Source organism: Hyla sarda, chromosome 2 (genome assembly GCF_029499605.1).
Source record: "Hyla sarda isolate aHylSar1 chromosome 2, aHylSar1.hap1, whole genome shotgun sequence".
Lineage (NCBI taxonomy): Eukaryota > Metazoa > Chordata > Amphibia > Anura > Hylidae > Hyla > Hyla sarda.
In genome coordinates, this window is record NC_079190.1 from 366,006,604 (window position 1) to 366,020,774 (window position 14,171).

Here is a 14,171-nt window from a genome sequence, read left to right on the forward strand (position 1 = left end):
TAGCAGCAATTTTCAAAATTTTTACGAAAATTTCAAAATCTGAATTTTTCAGGGACCAGTTAAGTTTGAAGTGGATTTGAGGGGCCTTTCTGTCAGAAATACCCCATTAATGACCCTATTATAGAAACTACATCCCTCAAAGTATTCAAAATTACATTCAGAAAGTTTTTTTTAACCCTTGTTAAAACAAGAATAGCAGAAAAGTGGAGGAGAAAAATCTAAATCTGCATTTTTTACACTAACATGTTCTTGTAGCCCCTTTTTTTTTCATTTTTAAAAGTGGTATAAGGAGAAAAAGCCCCCCCAAAATTTGTAGCTCAATTTCTCTTGAGTATGGAAATACCTCATATGTTGACATAAAGTGCTCTGCAGGCTCACAACATGGCTCAAGAGGAAAAGAGCAACTGAGGGATTTTTTAAAACAAATTTTGCTGTCATGGTTTTAGGGGGCATGTTGCATTTAGGAAGCCCCCATGGTGCCAAAACAGCAAAATAAACCACATGGCATACTATTTTGGAAACTACACCCCTCAAGGAAAGTAATAAGGGGTATTTTGAGCCTTAACACCTCACAGGTGTTTGAAGACTTTGCATTGAAGTTGGACGTGAAAATGGAAAATTTGATTTTTAACACTAAAATGATGGTGTTACCCCAAATTTTTCCTTTTCACAAGGGTTAATAGGAGAAAATGGATGCCAAAATTTTAAGCCCAATTTCTCCCGATTAAGAAAACACCCCATATGTGGACGTTAAGTGCTCTGCTGGTGCACTACAATGCTCAGAACTGAAGGAGCGCCATTGGACTTTTGTAGAAAGAATTTTGCTGAAATTGAAGTAGGGGGCCATGGGCATTTACAAACCTCCCATGGTGCCAGAACAGCAGAAACCCCCCACATGTGACACCATTTTGGAAACAACACCCCTCCAGGAATGTAACAAGGGTTACAGTAAGTACTTACACTTCACAGTTTTTTGAACCGTGGGCCGAAGTTGTGAAAAATGTGATTTTTCAGACTATGTTGATAATGTTACCCCAAATGTTTCATTTTTACATGGGACAATAGTGCAACAGGCCCCCAAAATTTGTAGTGCAATTTCACCTGAGAAAGAAAATACCCCTTATGTAGATGTAATGTGGTCTGCGGGCACACTGCAATGCTCAGAATCGAAGTAGCGCCATTGGGCTTTTGGAGTGGAAAGTTTTTGGAATTGAAGTCGGGAGCCATGTGTGTTTATAAAGCCCCCATTGTGCAAGAACAGCAGTAACCCCACACATGTGACACCATGTTAGAAACTACACCCCTGAAGGAACATAACAAGGGTTATTGTCACGATGCCGGCTGGCAGGTAGTGGATCCTCTGTGCCAGAGAGGGATTGGCGTGGACCGTGCTAGTGGACCGGTTCTAAGCCACTACTGGTTTTCACCAGAGCCCGCCGCAAAGCGGGATGGTCTTGCTGCGGCGGTAGTGACCAGGTCGTATCCACTAGCAACGGCTCACCTCTCTGGCTGCTGAAGATAGGCGCGGTACAAGGGAGTAGGCAAAAGCAAGGTCGGACGTAGCAGAAGGTCGGGGCAGGCAGCAAGGATCGTAGTCAGGGGCAAGGGCAGAAGGTCTGGAAACACAGGCAAGGAACACACAAGGAACGCTTTCACTGGCACTAAGGCAACAAGATCCGGCAAGGGAGTGCAGGGGAAGTGAGGTGATATAGGGAAGTGCACAGGTGAACACACTAATTGGGACCACTGCGCCAATCAGCGGCGCAGTGGCACTTTAAATCGCAGAGACCCGGCGCGCACGCGCCCTAGGGAGCGGGGCCGCGCGCGCCGGGACAGAACAGACGGAGAGCGAGTCAGGTAGGGGAGCCGGGGTGCGCATCGCGAGCGGGCGCTACCCGCATCGCGAATCGCATCCCGGCTGGCAGCGGAATCGCAGCGCCCCGGGTCAGAGGACGTGACCGGAGCGCTGCCGCGGGGAGAGTGAAGCGAGCGCTCCGGGGAGGAGCGGGGACCCGGAGCGCTCGGCGTAACAGTACCCCCCCCCTTGGGTCTCCCCCTCTTCTTAGAGCCTGAGAACCTGAGGAGCAGACTTTTGTCTAGGATGTTGTCCTCAGGTTCCCAGGATCTCTCTTCAGGACCACAACCCTCCCAGTCCACTAAAAAAAAAATTTTTCCCTCTGACCTTTTTGGCAGCTAAAATTTCTTTGACCGAGAAGATGTCCGAGGAGCCAGAAACAGGAGTGGGAGGAACAGATTTGGGAGAAAAACGGTTGAGGATGAGTGGTTTGAGAAGAGAGACGTGAAAGGCATTAGGGATATGAAGAGAGGGAGGAAGAAGAAGTTTATAAGAGACAGGATTAATTTGACACAAAATTTTGAAAGGACCAAGATAGCGTGGTCCCAACTTGTAGCTAGGGACACGGAAGCGGACATATTTAGCGGAGAGCCATACCTTGTCTCCAGGGGAAAAAACGGGGGGAGCTCTTCTTTTCTTATCCGCGAACTTCTTCATGCGTGATGAAGCCTGTAAGAGAGAATTTTGGGTCTCTCTCCATATGATGGAAAGGTCACGAGAAATTTCATCCACAGCGGGCAGACCAGAGGGCAAGGGAGTAGGGAGGGGGGGAAGAGGGTGACGGCCGTACACCACGAAAAATGGGGATTTGGAGGAAGACTCAGAGACCCTGAAGTTATACGAGAATTCGGCCCATGGGAGGAGATCTGCCCAGTCATCCTGGCGGGAGGAAACAAAATGTCGCAAATAATCACCCAAGATCTGGTTAATCCTTTCTACTTGTCCATTGGACTGGGGATGATATGCAGAAGAAAAATTTAATTTAATCTTGAGTTGTTTACAGAGAGCCCTCCAGAATTTAGACACGAATTGGACGCCTCTATCCGAGACAATCTGCGTAGGCAACCCGTGAAGACGAAAAATGTGTACAAAAAATTGTTTAGCCAACTGAGGCGCAGAAGGAAGACCAGGAAGAGGGATGAAATGTGCCATTTTGGAGAATCGATCAACGACCACCCAAATAACAGTGTTGCCACGGGAAGGGGGTAAATCAGTAATAAAATCCATACCAATCAGAGACCAAGGCTGTTCGGGGACAGGCAGAGGATGAAGAAAACCAGCGGGCTTCTGGCGAGGAGTCTTATCCCGGGCACAGATAGTGCAGGCTCGCACAAAGTCCACAACATCCGTCTCCAGAGTCGGCCACCAATAGAAGCGGGAGATGAGTTGCACAGATTTCTTGATACCCGCATGACCTGCGAGATGGGAGGAGTGACCCCATTTGAGGATTCCGAGGCGTTGGCGAGGAGAAACAAAGGTCTTTCCTGGAGGAGTCTGCCTGATGGAGGCAGGAGAAGTGGAGATCAGGCAGTCAGGTGGAATGATGTGTTGCGGAGAGAGTTCAACTTCTGAGGCATCCGAGGAACGAGAGAGAGCATCGGCCCTAATGTTCTTATCGGCAGGACGAAAGTGAATCTCAAAATTAAATCGGGCAAAGAACAGAGACCACCGGGCCTGGCGAGGATTCAGCCGTTGGGCAGACTGGAGGTAGGAGAGGTTCTTGTGGTCGGTGTAGATAATAACAGGAGAACTTGAACCCTCCAGCAGATGCCTCCATTCCTCAAGTGCTAATTTAATGGCTAGAAGCTCTCGATCCCCGATGGAGTAGTTCCTCTCCGCTGGAGAGAAGGTCCTAGAGAAAAAACCACAAGTGACAGCATGCCCGGAAGAATTTTTTTGTAGAAGAACAGCTCCAGCTCCCACTGAGGAGGCATCAACCTCCAATAGGAAGGGTTTGGAAGGGTCAGGTCTGGAGAGGACGGGAGCCGAAGAAAAGGCAGACTTGAGTCGTTTAAAGGCGTCTTCTGCTTGAGGAGGCCAGGACTTGGGATCAGCATTTTTTTTGGTTAAAGCCACGATAGGAGCCACAATGGTAGAAAAATGTGGAATAAATTGCCTGTAATAATTGGCGAACCCCAAAAAGCGTTGGATAGCACGGAGTCCGGAGGGGCGTGGCCAATCTAAGACGGCAGAGAGTTTGTCTGGATCCATCTGTAGTCCCTGGCCAGAGACCAAATATCCTAGAAAAGGAAGAGATTGGCATTCAAACCGACATTTCTCAATTTTGGCATAGAGTTGGTTGTCACGAAGTCTCTGAAGAACCATACGGACATGCTGGCGGTGTTCTTCTAGATTGGCAGAAAAAATTAGGATATCGTCCAGATATACAACAACACAGGAGTATAACAGATCACGAAAAATGTCATTGACAAAGTCTTGGAAGACGGCAGGGGCGTTGCACAGTCCAAAGGGCATGACCAGATACTCAAAGTGTCCATCTCTGGTGTTAAATGCCGTTTTCCACTCGTCCCCCTCTCTGATGCGGATGAGGTTATAGGCGCCTCTTAAGTCCAATTTAGTGAAGATGTGGGCACCTTGGAGGCGATCAAAGAGTTCAGAGATGAGGGGTAAGGGGTAGCGGTTCTTAACCGTGATTTTATTAAGACCGCGGTAGTCAATGCAAGGACGTAGGGAGCCATCTTTTTTGGACACAAAGAAAAATCCGGCTCCGGCAGGAGAGGAGGATTTACGGATAAAGCCCTTTTTTAGATTCTCCTGGACGTATTCGGACATGGCAAGAGTCTCTGGGGCAGAGAGAGGATAAATTCTGCCCCGGGGTGGAGTAGTGCCCGGGAGGAGGTCGATAGGGCAATCATAAGGCCTGTGAGGAGGTAGAGTCTCAGCTTGTTTTTTGCAGAAAACATCCGCGAAGTCCATATAGGCCTTAGGGAGACCGGTTACTGGAGGAACCACAGAGTTACGGCAAGGGTTACTGGGAACCGGTTTTAGACAGTTCTTGGAACAAGAGGACCCCCAACTCTTGATCTCCCCAGTGGACCAATCCAGGGTAGGGGAATGAAGTTGAAGCCAGGGAAGTCCAAGGAGAATTTCCGAGGTGCAATTGGGGAGGACCAAAAGTTCAATCCTCTCATGATGAGATCCGATGCTCATAAGAAGGGGCTCCGTGCGGAAACGTATGGTACAGTCCAATCTTTCATTATTTACACAATTGATGTAGAGGGGTCTGGCGAGACTGGTCACCGGGATGTTGAACCTGTTGACGAGAGAGGCCAAAATAAAATTTCCTGCAGATCCTGAGTCCAAGAAGGCCACTGTAGAGAAGGAGAAGGCAGAGGCAGACATCCGCACAGGCACAGTAAGACGTGGAGAAGCAGAGTAGACATCAAGGACTGTCTCACCTTTGTGCGGAGTCAGCGTACGTCTTTCCAGGCGGGGAGGACGGATAGGACAATCTCTTAGGAAGTGTTCGGTACTAGCACAGTACAGGCAGAGGTTCTCCATACGGCGTCGTGTCCTCTCTTGAGGTGTCAGGCGAGACCGGTCGACCTGCATAGCCTCCACGGCGGGAGGCACAGGAACAGATTGCAGGGGACCAGAGGAGAGAGGAGCCGAGGAGGAGAAACGCCTCGTGCGAACAGAGTCCATATCTTGGCGGAGTTCCTGACGCCTTTCGGAAAAACGCATGTCAATGCGAGTGGCTAGGTGAATAAGTTCATGTAGATTAGCAGGAATTTCTCGTGCGGCCAGAACATCTTTAATGTTGCTGGATAGGCCTTTTTTGAAGGTCGCGCAGAGGGCCTCATTATTCCAGGACAATTCTGAAGCAAGAGTACGGAATTGTACGGCATACTCGCCAACGGAAGAATTACCCTGGACCAGGTTCAACAGGGCAGTCTCAGCAGAAGAGGCTCGGGCAGGTTCCTCAAAGACACTTCGGATTTCCGAGAAGAAGGAGTGTACAGAGGCAGTGACGGGGTCATTGCGGTCCCAGAGCGGTGTGGCCCATGACAGGGCTTTTCCGGACAGAAGGCTGACTACGAAAGCCACCTTAGACCTTTCAGTGGGAAACAGGTCCGACATCATCTCCAGATGCAGGGAACATTGGGAAAGAAAGCCACGGCAAAACTTAGAGTCCCCATCAAATTTATCCGGCAAGGATAAGCGTATCCCAGGAGCGGCCACTCGCTGCGGAGGAGGTGCAGGAGCTGGCGGAGGAGATGACTGCTGAAGCTGTGGTAGTAACTGTTGTAGCATAACGGTCAGTTGAGACAGCTGTTGGCCTTGTTGCGCTATCTGTTGTGACTGCTGGGCGACCACCGTGGTGAGGTCAGCGACAACTGGCAGAGGAACTTCAGCGGGATCCATGGCCGGATCTACTGTCACGATGCCGGCTGGCAGGTAGTGGATCCTCTGTGCCAGAGAGGGATTGGCGTGGACCGTGCTAGTGGACCGGTTCTAAGCCACTACTGGTTTTCACCAGAGCCCGCCGCAAAGCGGGATGGTCTTGCTGCGGCGGTAGTGACCAGGTCGTATCCACTAGCAACGGCTCACCTCTCTGGCTGCTGAAGATAGGCGCGGTACAAGGGAGTAGGCAAAAGCAAGGTCGGACGTAGCAGAAGGTCGGGGCAGGCAGCAAGGATCGTAGTCAGGGGCAAGGGCAGAAGGTCTGGAAACACAGGCAAGGAACACACAAGGAACGCTTTCACTGGCACTAAGGCAACAAGATCCGGCAAGGGAGTGCAGGGGAAGTGAGGTGATATAGGGAAGTGCACAGGTGAACACACTAATTGGGACCACTGCGCCAATCAGCGGCGCAGTGGCCCTTTAAATCGCAGAGACCCGGCGCGCACGCGCCCTAGGGAGCGGGGCCGCGCGCGCCGGGACAGAACAGACGGAGAGCGAGTCAGGTAGGGGAGCCGGGGTGCGCATCGCGAGCGGGCGCTACCCGCATCGCGAATCGCATCCCGGCTGGCAGCGGAATCGCAGCGCCCCGGGTCAGAGGACGTGACCGGAGCGCTGCCGCGGGGAGAGTGAAGCGAGCGCTCCGGGGAGGAGCGGGGACCCGGAGCGCTCGGCGTAACAGTTATAGTGAGTACTTAGCCTCACATGTTTTTTGAACAGTGGGCCGTAAAAGTGAAAGAATAGATTTTTAACACTGAAATGCTGGTATTAACAAAAACATTTTTAGTTTCACAAATAGTAAGATAAAAAAAATCTCCACAAAATTTGTAGCCCAATTTCTCCAGAATAAGGAAATACCCCATATAAGGAGGTAAAGCATTATGCAGGTGCAAAACAGGGCTTAGGAGTGAGACAGCACCAATGAGATTTGAGGCCTAAAGTGGTGCTTCGCACTGCAATGGTTGAGGTTCTGACATAAAATCTAAAATAAAAAAACCCGGCAAGTGACCACAATTTTTAAACTACACTCAAGGAAGGTAATAAGGGGTACAGTGAGTACTTACACCTCACAGGTTTTTGGAAAAGTGGACCATAAATTGAAAATTTTTATTTTTTTTTTTACACATAAATGCTGGGGTTACCCAATTTTTTACATTTTCACAAGGGGTAATGGAAGAAATTGGGTTACATATTTTGGAGGGCTGTTTCCCCTGACTATGGAAATACATCCAGATATAGGGTAACATGCTGGGCGGGCGCACAACAAGGCTCAGAAGTCATAGAGATCTGTTTGCATTTGTGGCCTATGGCATATCAGTCGTTGACGGTTACATACCTTCAGAGGAAAATACAAAAATGAAACACCCACATGTGACACCATTACAGAAAGTACACACCCTGAGGAATGGGTATAGGGGTAAAGAGGACATTTTGAACGCATGGGTGTTTCCTAAATTTATTTTCCAAGAATGGATGAAGGGTAGCTTTTGAAAATTGCAATTTTCAACCTATGCTCTGCTTCATCTTTCTGGGAACAACTAACATGTGACTCCAAATTGTCGCCTGGAAATACGACAGAGCTCAGAAAGAACTCTTCGCATTTGAGGCGGATGTTTGTTACGGACCTAACAGTTACATACATTCAGAGGAAAATACAAGAAAGGAACACCCACATGTGAGAATACTACAAACAGTACACCCCCTAGGGAAGGTGTATCGGTGTGAAGTAAAGATTTGGAACAGACAGGTGTTGCCTAAATTTATTTTCCAGGAATGGATGAAGTGTAGTATGGGGAAACTGAAAATTGCAATTTTACTACTGATATCTCAATTATTTTCCCAGAATGATGACCCAGGTAGCCAAAAGTAAAAATGATGCCTGCGCCAAACCCTATGCTCTGAATCATCATTCTGGGATTGTGATGTGTGTGGCCGTCCCTATTCTGTTACCTCAAATGCGCACTCCGTTCAGGTGGGGAGAGAGCGCTGCGCATTTGAGACTGAAAACCCCCAATGCTGTTTACTCTGTGTCCCATGACTCATTTTTTGGGGGCAAAAAAAAAAATATTGGGGGTATTGGCAAAGAGTTTTTCTTTTTTTTTTTTTTTGCAGGGGTGTTTTGGTATTAATTTTAGAAGACAATGTACTCTGGACTGGTACATTGGAGTCGAATTCTGGGGAATGAAAATCAGGTGAAAGGATAAAAAATGTAGAACTCCATGGAAGCGTGATACTCCCTGAAGCAGTTTTTAATGCATAGGCAAGGATGATCGGGGCAAGTGTCGCACTGAGTGGTGGTGTCCTTCAGAATCCCCCTCTTGCGACACACTCTGCATTTTTTCTGGGATATTCCCTTCTTTCCAGTGTGGTGGATGATCCAGGGACCCACAGTTCCAGAGGTGCTCTGACCCGCTCTTTGGCGGTCACCAAAGATAAGGGCCTTTAGAACTTATCTTGAAACTGTAGGAATGTCCCTGTGTTGCCAGCGTGCTGGGACAGTACAAAAGAGTTATACATGGCAACCTGTACAATATAGACCACAACTTTTTTGTACTATGCCTGTGTTTTGCCCATAGCATTCTATGTCTTGGGGACTTGATCAGAAAGATCAACTCCCCCCATATACTGATTGTAGTCCAGAATACAATCAGGCTTGAGGACCGGTCCTCCGGTACCTCGCACAGGGACAGGGTTGCTGCCATTCTCTTGAATTGTGGTGACCAGCAACAGGTTTTCATGGGTAAGGGTATGGGATAGGAATTTGGAGGGGATAGGAAGGAAGGCCTCTTTGATTCTTCCGGACTGTCCCACAAGCGAGCATGGATCTGGTGGCGAGGGATGTGAAGGGAGGGATACTAGTATAAAAGTTATTCACGTAAAGGTGGTAACTTTTATCTAGCAATGGGTTCAAAAGGCCCAAACAATTTTCCAGCTAACACCCAGAGAGGGGGGACATTCTAGGGGTTCAATACGGGATTCTTGTCCCTCATACACATAAACTTACAAGTATATCCTGAGGTACTCTTGCAAATTTTATACATCTTCACGCCATAACGTGCTTGCTTGGTTGGGATGTATTGCCAGAAGCTGAGTCTCCTCTTAAAGCTGATGAGAGACTCATCAATAGCGACCTCCCTTCCAGGGACATAGGCCTCCCAAAATTTGGCCCCGAAGTGATTGATGACCGGCCTGATTTTATACAAACAGTCATACGCAGGATCAGTTCGGGGGGGAGACATGCTGCATTTTCAGCATAATGCAAACATTTCCGAATGGCCTCAGACCGGGGACGTGCCATGGCCATGTTGTAGAGTGGGGTCTGGTAAAAGACGTTCCCACTCCAATATTGCCTGACACTGGGTTTTTTGACCAGGCCCATATGCAACACGAGGCCCCAAAATGTCCTCATTTCGGCTGCATCAACTGGGAACCAGCCATTGGGCCTAGCCAAAAGTGAGCCCGAGTTTGCGGCGACAAACTGTTGGGCGTACAGGTTCGTCTGGTCAACCATCAGAAATAGTCCATTTCAGTGAACCCGACGATGTCAATCTTGATTTCTGAGTCGCCAACAAACTCAGGAATCACGTGCTTGTGGTCCAGGGCACCAGTGAACTTGGCTGGGGGCTTGACTAGTATGAGCGCCCGGGGGTCTCATACTAGCATGGGGCACAGGGTCAGGAGCAGAGGAGGTTTGCGGTCCTGCATGGCGGCATCTCATCATCAGAACTAGATGATGAGGAGGACTAGGAAATAAGGAAGCTCGGGTCTACTTCGTCCTCTGTGGCGTTTTCAGTGTCGAGGCAAGTATAGCATATGCCTCCTCTGCTGAAAATGCCCTGCGGGCCATTTTCCTGCTCTAATGTGGGATGAAGTGTATATATGTACTGTGTGTGGTGCGATACTACCTCCCTAACCCGCCCTAACCTAACTAACTAAACCCGCCCTAACAGAAAAAATATAAACTAAAGAGGGAAAAAAACTTATTTTTAAAAAGAAAAATTGACTTCTAGCGCAAAAAAAGCTCTGCGCCCAAAAAATCGTGTACCTAATCAGTGGTGTGCGCACTGATTAGCAATTGGTGGTGGAAGGGGGCGCAGAAGTCAGTGGAGGGTCCGGCCACTCAGCCCAGAACAGTGGCTGGTGGCATGTACACAGACCCCCACACAAAATGCCCGAAAAATGCACCCGCCTGAACCCAAAAAAAAAAAACGCTGATCAATGATACAGAGATATGGTCCATCCGCATAGCACAGGCCTGCTACTGGTGGCACAGACTGCCTATAAGTGCAAAAAATAAAAAAGCCGCTATAACCCGAAAAAACGCCTGCACCACAAAAAAATAAAACACTGATCAATACTATGGGACTGATCAGTGGCAGGTGGGCTTTAGCTAACGGTGGCAGACCGTTATAGCTAAGAGGGCCCGGCCACACGTTTAGCTAAGGGTGCTACAGACCCGGGGACACCTACGGATGGTACGCTGAAAAAAAATCTTTTTTTTAACTCCTAACTGTCCTTCTGGCTAGCGGTGGGGACTGGAATTCCCACGGGCATACCCATACGTCCTACATCCTTAAGGACTCAGGATGCAGGGTGTATGCATACGCCCTGTGTCCTGAAGAGGTTAAATAAAATAAGGTAAACAAATATAAACATATGTGGTGTTGGTACAAGTGTGTAAATATCCAAACCATTTAAATATAACATCAATTAAATTGCACGGCCAATGGTAAAAAAAAATAAAAATCCAGAATTGCGTATTTTTGGTCACTTCATATAGCAGAAAAAAGTTGTAATAAAAAGCAATCAAAAATTCCATTCAAAACAAAAATAGTACCAATAAAAAATATAGTTCACGGCGCAAAAATTAAGCCCTCATACAGCCCTAGAATTGTGGAATACGCCTTTAAGCACCACTGAACGCATGCTGAATACTCAATGAGTGGAAAAGTCCAATAGCTTACAGAGTATTGGAAAAAACAATGCCAGACCAAAAACTAAATAAAAAATACTGTTTTCTGGTGTAATTACTTTTAAAATGTAACATTTAGACCAAACACCATGTGGGAGATTTAGAAAAAAAAATTGCAGAGGAAAAGGGGACCAGATCAGATTGGTTCTTTAATTTTAGAAAATGGCCTCTGAAAAAAAAAAAAAAAAGCAATCTGGTTGCTATGGGCAACTGCTCAACTTTTTCTCTGCCCAAGGCTTGATAAATGTCCCCCTATATTTATAAACCCCCATATAATTTTGGGTTTCATAGACACAATGAACTCAAGTAATCTATGAAGACTTTCAGCTTTTTCTACTTAGAAAAGATTGAAGATAGCTTAATATTTTCATACAGACTACCAACAAAGCTGTTTTATATGTTGTGTTACATGGATACTCTATGTATGGAAGTATTCTTCCCTAGAAGCATTGCGATGCCCCACAGGACATATCAAAAATAATTCATTACTCAAAAATGCCTTTAAAACCTGTACACTATGAAATTCATTTTTTACTCGAACAAAGGCCTTTAAGACCAAAAACTTTAAAAATTACTTTTACAAGCATTTACATGAATATAACCAATATATGTAAATGGTTCAAATGCTGCATGGGCCATAGTTCTTGTTTTCATTTAATATTACATTTATAATATAACTTTTGTTATCTAAATGTAACCCTATTTGACTAAAAAACTACTTTTATTTTTCTCAATGCTTGTAAAAGCAATTCATATTTTGGCCATGTTCACACACTATAAAAAAAAAAAAAAAAGACATACCAATTATAGGAAGAATAATAAGGCTGATTTTGTTTTTGAGGACTTTTTTTTATGATGTGTGAACAAGCCTTTTACATAAAATCCAACCAGGTAACCTCTTCAACCAGCTAAAATAACCTCTTTAGAAAATAGTTTTCAACAAGAAACAAATATAGACAAATCACAGGTTTCTTCAGCTAGCAAAATGGTTTGATGGTCCTGGGCCAGATGTCTAGCCTCTGAGTCTTACTACATGACATAATATGCATTCCAACACCACTCTCATATAAAGCCTTTGAAAAAGAATGGTTGTAAATATACATGTACTATTCACTTTCAAAAGTTCCTTTTCTCCAGTAATAAATTCATTGTGTAACATAAAGTAATGCCTAACTTTTTGCAACTGAACTTTCTCACTATTAAAGGGGTACTCCGGTGGAAACCTTTTTTTTTTTTTTAAATCAACTGGTGCCAGAAAGTTAAACAGATTTGTAAATTACTTCCATAAAAAAAATCTTAATCCTTACAGTACTTATTAGCTGCTGAATACTACAGAGGAAATTATTTTCTTTTTGGAACACAGAGCTCTCTGCTGACATCACGAGCACACAGTGCTCTCTGCTGACATCTCTGTCCATTTTAAGAACTGTCCAGAGCAGCATATGTTTGCTATGGGGATTTTCTCCTACTCTGGACAGTTCTAAAAATGGACAGAGATGTCAGCAGAGAGCACTGTGCTCATGATTCAGCAGAGAGCTCTGTGTTCCAATAAGAAAAGAATTTCCTCTGTAGTATTCAGCAGCTAATAAGTACTGGAAGGATTAAGATTTTTAATTGAAGTAATTTACAAATCTGTTTATCTTTCTGGCACCAGTTGATTTTTTAAAAATAAAAAATTCCACCGGAGTACTCCTTAAAATGCTAGTTGGGACAGATCCTCCTTGACAGAAAGTTTTCCATTTCCCTAATCCCACTATTACTCATAATCATTTTCTTTTTTTCTTTTTCAACAAAAGTTTTCAAACATATACAACATGGAGTGTAAAAACGTATACGCATATTGGTCCACAAAACAAGCCTGGAATCACACATGCCATTTTCAATGCTGTTCTTTTTTTTATTTTAATCCTCCTAAACTCTTTTTCAATGGAGAAAGTAGCAGATTAATATACTGTATCCAATAGATTAATATACTGTATCCAATAGACAGCCTCCAATGACATGGAGTTTGGATATATTCTTAAATATAACAATGAGGTAGGAAGAGAACATAAGTGATCAGCGCATACAAAGTACCAATCGCAATAGATTTTTTAATGTAGGTAATTCCATTATTAAATTGTATAATACAGCTTTAAATGCAAAATGTCCTCTTCAATATAACACCCAGTCACAATTCTGCTTATATAACCTTTCATAGTCGAATCAAAGATTTTTGCTGACTCGCTCCCTTGGTATGTATATATTAAGTACTGTAATGTAAAGTTAGTGTGGTAGATAGTTATGCTCACTTGATATGTATGTGTTGTAGAATCTCTACATAAAATATTGTAAAATATATTTTATAGACATAAATCATATATTAATTAACAACAAATAAGGATTAGATAAAATGAACTGTATCGCATAATAATAATAATAAATTATTCAAAAAATGCAGTGTGGTCATTCAATTCCAGAATTAGATGATATAAATAAATGTTTCCAAAAACAAGTTTGAAACATAAAGTTTGTAGTTGAAGAAAAAACGCTAAGAAGGTACAATTTGTAAATGTTTTGCGTTGATAGAGAGAGCACTATACTTACATACAGCTTGGATGAGCCTGGTATCTCCAGATGTAGGCACCACTGCAAGTTTCGGAGTCTAATTAAGCCTGATGTCTTTCTCGTGGCTATTTATCAGTCTCTGAGCATATACTCAGGCTCCAGACGCTCTGCAAAGCCCACAACTTCATCAGCCCTCTCTATAATCTCACACACCAACTTCCCACACAGCCCTCCCTCAGGGTCACTGCAAGGGCAGCGAAACAGACATAAATCAAATAATAAGTGGATGGTTGGGGACAGAAGCTACAGGGACCAAAGCGTCACACATTCCCATAGTCCCTTTGCTTAGAATGAAGAAATATCTATGCTCTTTTA

General features: G+C 45.1%; 1 protein-coding gene across 1 annotated transcript in view; it reads right to left on the reverse strand.

Moving 5' to 3' along the window:
• LOC130357956 (bile acid receptor-like) overlaps window positions 1–13,913 on the reverse strand; it is a 124,274-nt gene extending 110,361 nt beyond the window's left edge. The window contains exon 1 of the mRNA XM_056560728.1: window positions 13,836–13,913. The gene's annotated coding sequence lies outside the window, so the exon portion shown is untranslated. The remainder of the gene's footprint in view (window positions 1–13,835) is intronic.
• Window positions 13,914–14,171: the final 258 nt, after the last annotated feature.